Below are 13,918 nucleotides of genomic sequence, written 5' to 3'. Positions count from 1 at the left end.
TGCGATGTTGCCGCGATTTGCGCCTGCCGAATCGCGGTAACATTGTGCAAAAAAAAATGCGGGACGCATGACGCACAAAAAAGGTACAAGAGCTTCTTTGGGGCGTCATGCGTCCTGCAATTTTTTTTGCGTGGTTACCGCGATTCGGCAGGAGCAAATCGCGGCAACATCGCACAGCATTTGGGGTGCTATTGCAAATCACGTGCAACGCACAGGCGTCCCGCGATTTGCAATGATTTCCGGATCGCGGGCAGAATCGCAGTGATTCTGCCCGCGATCGCAGCGCTGACATGTGAATGAAGCCTTATACATTTTTTGCCATTCATTTTAAAATCTGTGGTAGTCACTACGGCACCCACTTGCCTCACGCCATCTCCTAAAATGTGTGCAATGGGAATATTCTACTTGGTTCCCCTAACAGGCCACACGCTCATCACCACAATAACTGAATAATATGAGTGCTTTTAAGTCAACGATCAGCAAGACAACAAAACCAGTGAGATTATGAGGCATAAAAAGTCCTTAAAGTATAACTAAAGGTAAAACTTTTTTTTTTTTTGTGGAGTGGAGAAGAATTAGAACACCTGTCAGTGCCACTGTTAAGGAGATTTGCCCTCTCAATTTGTCCTGTTTATCATTAAAAGTAAAAGAAAATCTCACATTTTGGGTTGTCCTATGAAAAGTAATAGGGGGGGGGGTCTTTCATTGGGTACACTAGTTCTGGTGACCTGGGGATCCCCAAGGAATTCCCTTAATTTGAAGGAATTTCCTCTCACTTCCTGCTGGCTATTGGGACAAGAAGTGAAGGTAAGCCTCCCCAATGGGACACAGATGATGAAAAAAGCTGACAGGGGTTATAACCCTCCCTTGCTCCATACCAGGGATTCCCAAACTACGGCCCTGCAGCTGTTGCAGAACTACACATCCCATAAGGCATTGTAAAACTCTGACATTCACATACATGGCTGGGGATGATGGGAATTGTAGTTCCTGAACAACTGGAGGGCCATAGTTTGGGAATCCCTGCTCTATACAAAATATAAAAAAAAAAAAAAATGGGATTTTTGACTTACCGTAAAATCTATTTCTCGGATGTTCAGTGACAGACACAGCTCCTGATCTTCTTAACCATTGGGTTATACTGCCCCCTACAAGAGCAGGATACTAGGCAGAAAAAAAGTCTGGTTATGGACAGTCCCAGGGGGTAGTATACTCCATCTCTCTGCTATAGGTACTCAGTTTTGTAACAAGCAGTGTCAGTCAGAAGAATAACTCCACAGAGGGGTGGGTGCTGTGTCCGTCAATGAACATCAGAGAAATGTATTTTACGGCAAGTCAAAAATCCCATTTTCTCTTTCGTTCATTGACGGACACAGCTCCTGATCTTCATAACCATTGGGACGTCCCAAAGCAGTGTTAAAGATGAGGGGGTGGGAACAGCGAAAAAGAAATTCCCAAGGCTAAACTATAGCCAACCAGGTAAACAGGAGCTCAACCAAAACAACTGGAGCTCACCTGAAAACAACAATACACCCCCAAAGAGGATCAGATCCTCTAAACAGCAGCCTGCAACACTTTGCCGCCAAAAGGAAGCATCCGCAGACGCCAACACATCCACTTTATAGAACTTTGTGAAAGTGTGCACCGACGACCAGGTGGCCGCCTTGCAAACCTGTGTCACTGACGCCTGATGCCCGAGTAGAGTGCGCTGTGACCCTTGATAGTACCAGACCAAGTTCGCTTGGATCCACCAGAGGAGGCCCTGAAAGGCTTTGATCCCTTGTCAGTCACCCCTGAGGGAGTAAAAAAACTTGTTATGAGCCAAAATGGATGGCCCACGTCTCCTTGCACTTACTAGTCTGCAGAAGAAAGGTACTCTTCCCCCCTTTGAGTCCCTTAATGAGGTTATCCAGGGTAGCTAAAACAGGTGATCTTGAAAAGGAAGATCAGTTAAAGCGGTTGTAAACCCTATAAAAAAAAAAATAAAAAAAAAAAACCTGCAAGACAAAGGCATAATGAGCTAGTATGCATCGCATACTAGCCCATTATGTGTAACTTACCTTAAAACGAAGCCCCGACACGGACCTCCGGACATCGCTGCGGGCGCTGCCATGATCCCTCATCGTCTCTTCCGGGTTCGGGGGCTCCGGCGCGCTGATTGGCCAGAAGAGACGGCTCCGGCGCGATGATTGGCCGGAGCCACGATGACGTCACTCCCGCGCATGCGCGCGGGAGTGATTTTTCCGGCAAGCTCCCGGCAACTTAATTGAAGGTCCCCCCGGGCCTTCAGAGCGCATGCGCCGCTCGCGCGAGCGGCTGCATGCACTGTAAATATCTCCTAAACCGTGCCAGTTTAGGAGATATTATTTGTACCTACAGGTAAGCCTTATTATAGGCTTACCTGTAGGTAAAAGTGTCAAAAAGCGGGATACTACCGCTTTAAGGCCTTTTTAGGAGTCTGGTCCGCAGACCAACATTTGAGCCAAAAAATACGCCAAAGGACCACTGCTGAAACAGAGTGCCTAGCAACTAGGGGAGCCGCGTCCAAAGAGACATCACAGCTACACTGAAGCCCCTAGACCAATTGGTCCGCTAGCTCAGCAAAGGCAGGGGGGAGCTGCTCCCCCTCCAGGTCTCGGCGTAAAAGCTTAGCTCATTCGGTCAGCTGGCCCACATCGCCAGCACAGCACCCTGCCCTCACCCCAGGAGGTGGATCAGGCTACCCCACAGCCCCAGCGCAAGTAAAGGAGGGGGAGAAGGGCGAGATGGCCCACAGGGACCACCATGAGGGGGGGTGCCTAACGGGAAGGAGGGGAACCCTGGGGTCCGACCGTCCCAAAGAGGGGCCCATGTCCACCCCAAAACCCTCCAGGGGGAGGAGGGGGAACACTTACTTACCATACCAGGAACCAGGCAGGCACCGCTCCAGACAGAACCTCCTCTCCATCGAAATAGAGGGCTGTTGGCCAGGAGGAACACTGCAACTCGGGCCAAGACCCGGTCATATGCGACCTTGCGAGGCGTTTAACTCGCAGGCCAGCCCCTGTCTGGTGGGGTTATGTCACGGCCGACCTAGTGTGGAGCTGAGGTCAGTGGAATAAGTCCCAATTGCTGGCTTTAATGGGATAATAAGTACCAGTCATTAGGATTGATGGGATGAGATCCAACTGCTAGCATTGGCGGGATCAAAAGGCCCAACCGTTGGCGGGATCAAAAGGCCCAACCGTCGGCATCAGCAGGATTAAATGTGCCCCAATAGTTGGGTATCATTGAATGTGAGCACAACAAAAGCCCACCATTGCAATGGATAACTGACCTCGTATGAAGCTCCTACTCTGCTCTTCTCCATCAGCCAGAACTTTTCTGTAAGTGTCATAAGATCCCTCGTCCCAACAAATCCCCACCATACCTGATGTGCCAGGAGCTGGAAGGATCTTGGCTCCTACAATTTGGGGGATTAGGGGCCATTCATACCAGCTGTGCTGCCATGCATTGACCAATGCATTTATATTGAAAATCCAATGTATTTCAATAGGAGTAGTTTACCCCAGTGCAGGGCTTGACAAATTTGTTTAGAATCTAGGAGCCAGCAAAAAAAGTTAGGAGCCAAAGTTTTTTAATCAGCTACCCAGCACCCAGAACTGCATGTCCAGGGCATCGGCACAATGAAAAATACCGACGCCTTGTGCCAAGCAAAAAAAAAAAAAAAACTGAAAAAAAAACTGAAAAAAAAACTTTATTTTTGATTTAGCAAATAAGTCATTTTTCTCCTTCACTGATGTGTGCTGATGAGGCTGCACTAATGGGCATCGATGAGGGGGTACTAATAGGCAGGTGGCACTGATAAGGTGGAAAAGACAGGTGGCACTCCCCGTCAAATTAGCAGTGGTAAGGAAAAAGGGTGACTGATCAAGTCCCCAACCTCAACCCCAGCTGTCAAACCGGGAAGATGATGTCGAAGGTAGGTGGGCAGTGAGAGCAAGCAATGCTCATCACAGCACTGCCAACGAAAGGAGGGCGCCATTTTGCACAAAGCAGCATTTATCTCGCTCCAGCAGGACATGGCTCTAATAATTGGCACACCCACGCGGGGGGCACATGGGAGAGATCCATGCTGCGGTGTAGCCCAGGCGCCAGCACGTAATTTCCAGTTGCCATTGTGACCTGGCGCCTGGGCTTTGTTGAGCCCTGCCCCAGTGTGTTACGCTGATATGGGCTGCCCTGAAAATTGTGACCTGGCGCCTGGGCTTTGTTGAGCCCTGCCCCAGTGTGTTACGCTGATATGGGCTGCCCTGAAAAAAAAAATGTAAAAAAGCTAAACACACACATGTGTAAATGCGTGTAAGCACAATGCACATTAGGAGAGGGTGACTGATCAAGCCCGCAACCTCAACCCCAGCTGTCAAACTGGGAAGATGATGTTGGAGGTGGGTGGGCATTAAGAGCAAGCCGCACTCATCACAGCACTGCCCACCAGAAGAGAGCATCAGTTTGCACAAAGGAGCGCGTATCTCGCACCAGCAGGCCGCGGCCTCAATAATTGGCCAGCCTGACCTTAATCTGCGCACCCGCAGGGGGGAGGAACATTGTAGAAATCCAGATCCATGCTGCAGTATAGCCTAGGTTCCAGGACGCAATTTCCAGTTGCTATTGTGACTTGGCGCCTGGGTTTTGCTGAGCCCTGCCCCAGTGTGTTACGCTGATATGCGCTGCCCTGGAAAAAAAGAAAAGAAAAAAAGCTGAACACACTTTTTTGCAGCGCAACATGTGTAAATGCGTGTAAGTACAACGCACCTTGGGAAAGGGTTACTGATCAAGCCCGCAGCCTCAACCCCAGCTGTCAAACTGGGAAGAGGTTGTCGGACGTGTGTGGGCAGTGATAGCAAGCCACGCTCATCAGCAATGCCCACCAAAGGAGGGCGCGTCTGCACAAAGAAGCGTGTATCTCGCTCCAGCAGGCTACAGCCTCAATAATTGGCCAGCCTGACCTTAGTCTGCGCACCCGTGGCATTGCGATCTGGCGCCTGGGTTTTGTTGAGCCCTGCCCCAGTGTGCTACGCTGATATGGGCTGCCCTGAAAAAAAAAATGTAAAAAAGCTAAACACACACATGTGTAAATGCGTGTAAGCACAATGCACATTAGGAGAGGGTGACTGATCAAGCCCGCAACCTCAACCCCAGCTGTCAAACTGGGAAGATGATGTTGGAGGTGGGTGGGCATTAAGAGCAAGCCGCACTCGTCACAGCACTGCCCACCAGAAGAGAGCATCAGTTTGCACAAAGGAGCGCGTATCTCGCACCAGCAGGCCGCAGCCTCAATAATCGGCCAGCCTGACCTTAATCTGCGCACCTGCAGGGGGGAGGAACATTGTAGAAATCCAGATCCATGCTGCAGTATAGCCTAGGTTCCAGGACGCAATTTCCAGTTGCTATTATGACTTGGCGCCTGGGTTTTGCTGAGCCCTGCCCCAGTGTGTTACGCTGATATGCGCTGCCCTGCAATAAAGAAATAAAAAAGCTGTGCACACACTACTTTTTTTGCAGCGCAACGTGTAAACGCGTGTAAGGACAACGCACGTGCATTTATGTGCGCTTAACACACCCTTTGTGGCGTGACCCGACCCTTAGGCTCCCAGGAGAACACCCCAAAATTCTAGATTTTTCCCAGGAGGCTTAACAGCTTAGTAGTGACCCACAGAGGTTACAGCTTTTCAGAGACCAGCCCCAGCAAAGCCCCCATCTAATGTTCTACACCTCAGAGGACTTGCAGGAAGATGATGATGTATGGAGGTGACACCACCCCCCCCCCCCCATCCAGTCCACACAGAGTGCTGGGACCCCCTTCTCTCATAATAAGAAGATATTATTACCTCGTTTATTTTTCCCCAACACTACTTCCGGGCTTTAAAAAAATGGCCATTCTAAGGACACTTCCTCGTCAAGTGACAAAGCAGCACTCTGTTGTGATTACAGGTTTCCGGTGACTAGAAGGCGGTCCAATCACGCCGCTGGGCGTCACTAGTCTAACCCGGAAGCAGTAACGTTGATGTGTGTTGTACGATAGAGCGGAAGTGAGGAGTGCTTCCGGGGTAGGCGGAGAGCACAGATGACAGAACATGGAGAGATAAATATATAGTGTTGTAGGGTACATATATTATCCAGTCAGAGCTAGAATAATAATTACATCTCACTACTGACTTATCAGTATTAATACTCTCTGTAGTGACCTCCCAGAGCAGCCAATCAGATTGTAGGTGTCATTGTCCTGGTGAAGATCAGGAGATGCGAGGAAATGCCTGGTTGTCATGGCAACACCTCCCATCTCATCCTTCTGTCCTCTGTGTTATGGAAGGTGGAAACTCCTCCAGCAGGGATATTATTGTATAGATAAGTAGATGTGCTCAACTCCACAAGAAACCGTATATTATATATATATATATATATATATATAAATTATATTACCAAAACGCTTGGATCGCCTGCCTTTACACGCACATGAGCTTTAATGACATCCCAGTCTTTTGCTGGCCATACACTAGCCGAAAGATCGTTCGAAAATCTATCATTTGCTCCAATCGTTCGTTTTTCGTCCAGTTAAAGAGGAAGTAAACCCGTTTAAAAAAATGTGAAAAAAAAAAACCTGTAAAGACAAAAGCATAATGAGCTAGTATGCATCGCGAGTGACCGGACTCGCGCAGGGGGGGGGTCCGTGCGGGAGCGTGCCTCCAGCGGCGCGCGCTCGCTCCCTAGAGCCTCACAGGCTAGCGACGTAGTACTACGTCACTTTGCCTGTGAGGGGCTGACCTCCGCAGTAAATAGTCGTTTTAACTCTTCTGGGAAGGCTGTCCACAAGGTTTAGGAGTGTGTCTATGGGAATGTTTGATGCTTCTTCCAGAAGATCATTTGTGAGGTGATGTTGGACCTGGCTTGCAGTCTCGGCTCTAATTCATCCCAAAGGTGTTCTATTATGTTGAGGTCATTACTCTGTGCATGCCAGTCAAGTTCCTCCACCCCAAAGTCAGATACTAATAACGTACCTACGAGAAACTCACTTTAAAAAAGAGAAATGTTCGGAAACTTACAAATAAAGATTTCTCCACATTAAGTTTGGACTCCCAAAATCTAAAGAAGTTTGTATACTTTTAGGCCTGAAACAAGACAATCAAGGCTGCTTCATTTTTGTGAAAGGGGTGATTGCAATATCGTAGTTACCCCTAGATATGGTGTACTTTTGGGATCGACTGATTATCGGCAAAGCAGCTATATCGGGGGCTGATATGCACTTTCCCTGATATATCGGAATCGATATTGCCAATATTTTGGAAAGTTCTGTACCGGAGTAATGCCTGCAGCTAGAGGCATCACCCCGGTACCGGTGTCCATAGTTGAAGGTCAGCTGTCTTGTAATGACAACTGATGCGGCTGAGAAGCAGCTCGGCTGTCATTACAAGGAGCAGGAAGGGACGCCCTTCCACGGCTCACCCGGGTCTCCCATCCCACTGGGAGAACCGGGCAACCAGCCTGCACGGCCGCCAAAGACCCGATCAAAGCCGCATTCAGCTCTGATCGGGTCTCCCTGCAAAAACCCGGAAGTGATGTCATGACATAACTTCCGGGTACTGGCGCCAGATTAAAAAAAAAGACAGCATTCAAAACAGCCAAACTTTGGTGTTTTGAATGCTTTTAAGTGCAGAGGAGGCGTTTGGGATCTTTCCACAAAAGTAGCTGTTAAAGCGGAGTTCCAGCCATTTCACTCACCTGTGCAACTGTCCAACGATGCGGCCGCCCGAAGCCTCGATCCTCTCCCTCGGCGCCGGCATCACTGCTTTTGTGGCTTCACAGCCGGGTACCCACTACGCATGCGCGAGTCGCACTGCGCATCTTGATTGGCCGGCAATCTTCTGGGACCTCTGACATGTCCCAGAAGATTGCACGGAGGGAGGGGGAGAGGAGAACTTCCGTTCAGGGCGCCGCGGCGCTCCGAGCGGAAGTGGGAGCGGGTACCTGTCAAAACTAGGTACCCACCCCCCCCCCAAAAAAAATGACATGCCAAATGTGGCATGTCAGGGGGTTAGAATACCTAAAGCAGGAGTTCCATTTTTGGGTGGAACTCCGCTTTAAGTAAAAAAAATACATTTTTAAATGTACGAAAATATCGTCCGATACCGATACACGATGACCAAAATATCGGTATTGGTCGATCCCTAGTGTATTTCTCTAATTCAGACCAACTGCCTTTCCTGCAAAACCTAATTTCACAATTGCTAGAATTTGAAGGTGTACTGCTGATCAGTGGGGACCTCAACTTCACCTTTTATCCCCTCCTGGACACAGCTAAGGATCCTTCCAATGTGTCTTTCTCCTACCTCAAAAAAAGGACAATGGATCCTTGGATGATTCTACATCTTCCAGGTGAAAGACTTGACGTACTTCTCACTGACACACAGATTTCAGATTAGACTACACTATATTACCAAAAGTATTGGGACTCCGGCCTTTACACACACATGAACTTTAATGGCATCCCAGTCTTAGTCTGTAGGGTTCAATATTGAGTTGGCCAACCTTTTGCAGCTATAACAGCTTCAACGCTTCTGGGAAGGCTGTCCACAAGGTTTAGGAGTGTGTCTATGGGAATGTTTGACTCTAATTCATCCCAAAGGTGTTCCATCAGGTTGAGGTCAGGACTCTGTGCAGGACAGTCAAGTTTCTCCACCCCAAACTCGCTCATCCATGTCTTTATGAACCTTGCTTTGTGCACTGGTGCTCAGTCATGTTGGAACAGGAAGGGGTCATCCCCAAACTGTTCCCACAAAGTTGGGAGCATGAAATTGTCCAAAATGTCTTGGTATGCTGACGCCTTAAGAGTTCCCTTCACTGGAACTAAGGGGGCCAAGCCCAACCCCTGAAAAACAACCCAACACCATATTTCCCCCTCAACTAAATGATTTGGACCAGTGCACAAAGCAAGGTCCATAAAGACATGGATAAGGGAGTTTTGGATAGAGAAACTTGACTGACCTATGCCTCAACCCGATAGAACACCTTTGGGATGAATTAGAGTGGAGAATGTGAGCCAGGCCTTCTCATCCCACATCAAAGACTGACCTTGACAAATGCGCTTCTGGAAGAATGGTCTGAACACACAATCCCCACCGTGAAACATAGTGGTGACAGCATCATGTTGTGGGGATGCTTTTCTTCAGCAGGGACAGGGAAGCTGGTCAGAGTTGATGGGAAGATGGATGGAGCCAAATACAGGGCAGTCTTGGAAGAAAGCCTGTTAGAGTCTGCAAAAGAGTTGAGACTGGGGCGGAGGTTCACCTTCCAGCAGGGCAACGTCCTTAAACATACAGCCAAAGCTACAATAGAATGGTTTACATCAAAGCATATTCATGTGTTAGAATGGCCCAGTCAAAGTCCAGACCTAAATCCAATTGATAATCTGTGTCAAGACCTGAAAATTGCTCTTCACAGACGCTCTCCATCCAATCTGACAGAGCTTGAGCTATTTTGCAAAGAAGAATGGGCAAAAATGTTCCTCTCTAGATGTGCAAAGCTGGTAAAGACATCCCCAAAAAGACTTGCAGCTGTAATTGCAGGGAAAGGTGAATCTACAAAGTATTGACTCAGGGGGGTGAATACAAATGCACGCCACACTTTTCACAAATTTATTTCCCAAAAATGTTGAAAACCATTTATCATTTTCCCTCCTTCCACTTTGTGTTGGTCTATCACATAAAATCCCAATAAAATACATTTACGTTTTTGTGTGGCGTTTTTGGCCATATCCACGGGCCTTCTGCACCCTCAGCTCCCGTGGGAGACACCTGGGTCCATGCCTCTATCTCCAGTACCAGTCACTGCCAGAGTATTTATGTAAGTTTTGGGAATGTGGTAGCTTTTCTCCCCTTCCCAGTTTTTATTCACCATCTTTACTGCAATTCCTTATACACATGTTTTCTATTAGACACAGATTATACATCTACTCTTGAAGAAGTGGCGAAATCTAGTCCTTATTCAATTACTTCCTAAGGGCTCTTTCACACGGGCGGTCCGATCAGATCCACCTGTCAGTTTTTTAGGCGGATCTGATCGGATCCTCCATGCAGCTCTATGGGGCAGCGGGTGTCAGCGGAGGTCACCTCCGCTGACACCCGCTGCCATCCGCATCCGATCCTGTGCTGAAATCTGGACGGATGGAAACCCTATTTTTCCATCCGTTCAGTAATCGGAGCGGAGCGGATCTGATGAGAGCGGACAAGCGGTCCGCTCTCCTCCGATCCCCCATAGAGGGCAGCGGGGGCTGAGACACCTCCCTCTCCGCTCTGCAAGCGGAGACGGAGCTGTCATCCGCCCGGGCTCAGCGGGGATCGCGGATCGATCCCCGCTGAGCAACACGGATCCGCCTGCGGAGGTGGACCGTGTGAAAGAAGCCTTACTCATGCTTATTGCCATGCTGGTCCCTATGAACTTGGATTGGGGTCATGTATTCGTTTTTTATCATCTCATATTTTACACAATTGTATATCATATTTGCAATTATTTTATCATGTTCATATTTTTTGTATGTATCATTAAATATGGTATTTTGGTCCTGCTAGCCTTGTTTTGTCGTGTCTCTCATATAAAGTCCCAACCCTTCTTTATTTTCATTGAATTAGAGCCCATTCACACTGCCGCGACTTGTCAGCCTGACAAGTTGCGGTCCATTGAGTAATACAGGACCCGTTCTAATAGGAGCGACACAAGTCGCTCCGACTCAGAAAAAGGGTCCTGTACTACTTCGGGGTGACCTCGGAGCGACTTGCATAGACTACCATTATGTGAAGTCCCTGCAAGTCGCGGTGCACGCGACTTCACAGGTCGCCCCCCGAAGTCGTGTCGCCTCAGTGTGAACCGGCTCTTAGGGATGGAGACGCACGGCAAATCCCACGGTGTGCCTCATTTAAAGTCCCGCACTTCTCCCCTTTTTTATCTCTTTTTGTTTATAGCGCAAAAAATAAAAGTCGCGCAGGTGATAAAATACAACCAAAAGAAAGCGCTATTTGTGGGGAAAAAAGGGACATCGATTTTTTTTTGGGTACAGTGTCGCATGGCCGCGTAATTTTCCGTTAAAATAATGCAGTGACGAATTGCAAAAAAATAGCCTGGTCATTAAGGGGGAAAAATCTTCTGGGCCAGAAGTGGTTAAAGGGGTTCTAACGTGAGAAGGTTTTTCTTTTTTATCTTAACCACTTGCCGTCTGCTCACATTGAGCCTACTGCGGCAAAGTGGCTCTCCTGGGTCCAGGGACGTAGGCCTACGTCGCTGGACCTCGCCCCCTCTCAGCGCCGCGCGCCGCCGGAGGCTCACTCCTTCTGTATTCAGACACAGCGGGAGTCGGGCCAGGGGAGGAGATGCGGTGATCACCACCGCTCTTCCCCGATCGTCGGGGACAGAGTGAAGAAATCCGCCCACTTGTGTAAACAAAGCAGGCGGATCTTCTCTGTGACAGGTAGGGAGAGATCACAGGATTCATTATAGCTGAACCTGCGATCTCTGTCTGTGTCACAGAACCCCCTCCCCCCCACACACGTCAGTAAGCATGAGGCACACATTTAACCCCTTGATCACCAACATTGTTAACCCCGTCCCTGCTAGTGTCATTATTACAGTAACAGTGCATATTTATAGCACTGATTACTGTAGTAATGTCACTGGTACCCCCAAAAGTGTCAAAAATGTCAGTCAGGGGTCCGATCTGCCCGCCGAAATGTCGCAGTCCCGCAAAAAAAAAAAAAAAAAAAAACGCAGATCGCCGCCATTACTAGTAAAAAAATAAAAATAAACAATAAAAATGACATAAATCTTTCCCGTAGTTAGTAAACGCAATAACTTTTGCGCAAGCCAATCAAAATACGTTATTGTGATTTTTTTACCAAAACATAGGTAGCACAAAACAAATTGGCCTAAAATGTTAAAAAAATTTGATTTTTTAAATTTTTTGGGGGGGGAATATATATATATATATATATATATATATATATATATATATATATATATATATATATATATATATATATACAGTGGGTACGGAAAGTATTCAGACCCCCTTAAATTTTTCACTCTTTGTTATATTGCAGCTATTTGCTAAAATCATTTAAGTTCATTCTTCTTCCTCATGAATTTACACATAGCACCCCATACTGACAGAAAAACACAGAATTGTTGACATTGTTGCAGATTTATTAAAAAAGAAAAACTGAAATATCACATGGTCCTAAGTATTCAGACCCTTTGCTCAGTATTTAGTAGAAGCCCCCTTTTGATCTAATACAGCCAGGAGTCTTTTTGGGAAAGATGCAACAAGTCTTTCACACCTGGATTTGGGGATCCTCTGCTATTCCTCCTTGCAGATCCTCTCCAGTTCTGTCAGGTTGGATGGTAAACGTTGGTGGACAGCCATTTTTAGGTCTCTCCAGAGATGCTCAATTGGGTTTAAGTCAGGGCTCTGGCTGGGCCATTCAAGAACAGTCACGGAGTTGTTGTGAAGCCACTCCTTCGTTATTTTAGCTGTGTGCTTAGGGTCATTGTCTTGTTGGAAGGTAAACCTTCGGCCCAGTCTGAGGTCCAGAGCACTCTGGAGAAGGTTTTTGTCCAGGATATCCCTGTACTTGGCCGCATTCATCTTTCCCTCGATTGCAACCAGTCGTCCTGTCCCTGCAGCTGAAAAACACCCCCACAGCATGATGCTGCCACCACCATGCTTCACTGTTGGGACTGTATTGGACAGGTGATGAGCAGTGACTGGTTTTCTCCACACATACCGCTTACAATTAAGGCCAAAAAGTTCTATTTTGGTCTCATCAGACCAGAGAATCTTATTTCTCACCATCTTGGAGTCCTTCAGGTGTTTTTTAGCAAACTCCATGCGGGCTTTCATGTGTCTTACACTGAGGAGAGGCTTCCGTCGGGCCACTCTGCCATAAAGCCCCGACTGGTGGAGGGCTGCAGTGATGGTTGACTTTCTACAACTTTCTCCCATCTCCTGACTGCATCTCTGGAGCTCAGCCACAGTGATCTTTGGGTTCTTCTTTACCTCTCTCACCAAGGCTCTTCTCCCCCAATAGCTCAGTTTGGCTGGACGGCCAGCTCTAGGAAGGGTTCTAGTCGTCCCAAACGTCTTCCATTTGAGGATTATGGAGGCCACTGTGCTCTTAGGAACCTTAAGTGCAGCAGAAATCTTTTTGTAACCATGGCCAGATCTGTGCCTTGCCACAATTCTGTCTCTGAGCTCTTCAGGCAGTTCCTTGGACCTCACGATTCTCATTTGCTGACATGCATTGTGATCTGGAAGGTCTTATATAGACAGGTGTGTGGCTTTCCTAATCAAGTCCAATCAGTATAATCAAACACAGCTGGACTCAAATGAAGGTGTAGAACCATCTCAAGGATGATCAGAAGAAATGGAAAGCACCTGAGTTAAATATATGAGTGTCACAGCAAAGGGTCTGAATACTTAGGACCATGTGATATTTCAGTTTTTCTTTTTTAATAAATCTGCAACAATGTCAACAATTCTGTGTTTTTCTGTCAGTATGGGGTGCTATGTGTACATTCATGAGGAAGAAGAATGAACTTAAATGATTTTAGCAAATGGCTGCAATATAACAAAGAGTGAAAAATTTAAGGGGGTCTGAATACTTTCCGTACCCACTGTATATATATATATATATATATATATATATATATATATATATATATATATATATATCAGAATGTAAAAAATATTGTTTTTTTTTTTTTTCAAAATTGTTGCTCTTTTTTTCAAAAATGTAAAATCGCACAGGTGATCAAATACCACCAAAGAAAGCTCTATTTGTGGGGAAAAAAAGGACATCAGTTTAATTTGGGTACAGCGTCGTACGACCAAGCA

General features: G+C 47.1%; 2 protein-coding genes across 2 annotated transcripts in view; both read right to left on the bottom strand.

The window, feature by feature from the left end:
• The window catches only part of LOC309564355 (uncharacterized protein), a gene marked incomplete at its 3' end in the record, with an annotated part of 715,072 nt that overhangs the window by 293,355 nt on the left and 407,799 nt on the right, over positions 1–13,918 (bottom strand).
• LOC309563353 (uncharacterized protein) overlaps positions 1–13,918 on the bottom strand; it is a gene marked incomplete at its 3' end in the record, with an annotated part of 522,832 nt that overhangs the window by 255,359 nt on the left and 253,555 nt on the right.

Source organism: Pelophylax lessonae (assembly GCF_965119305.1).
Source record: "Pelophylax lessonae genome assembly, chromosome: 9".
Lineage (NCBI taxonomy): Eukaryota > Metazoa > Chordata > Amphibia > Anura > Ranidae > Pelophylax > Pelophylax lessonae.
This window is presented reverse-complemented; position numbering and strand designations above follow the sequence as displayed.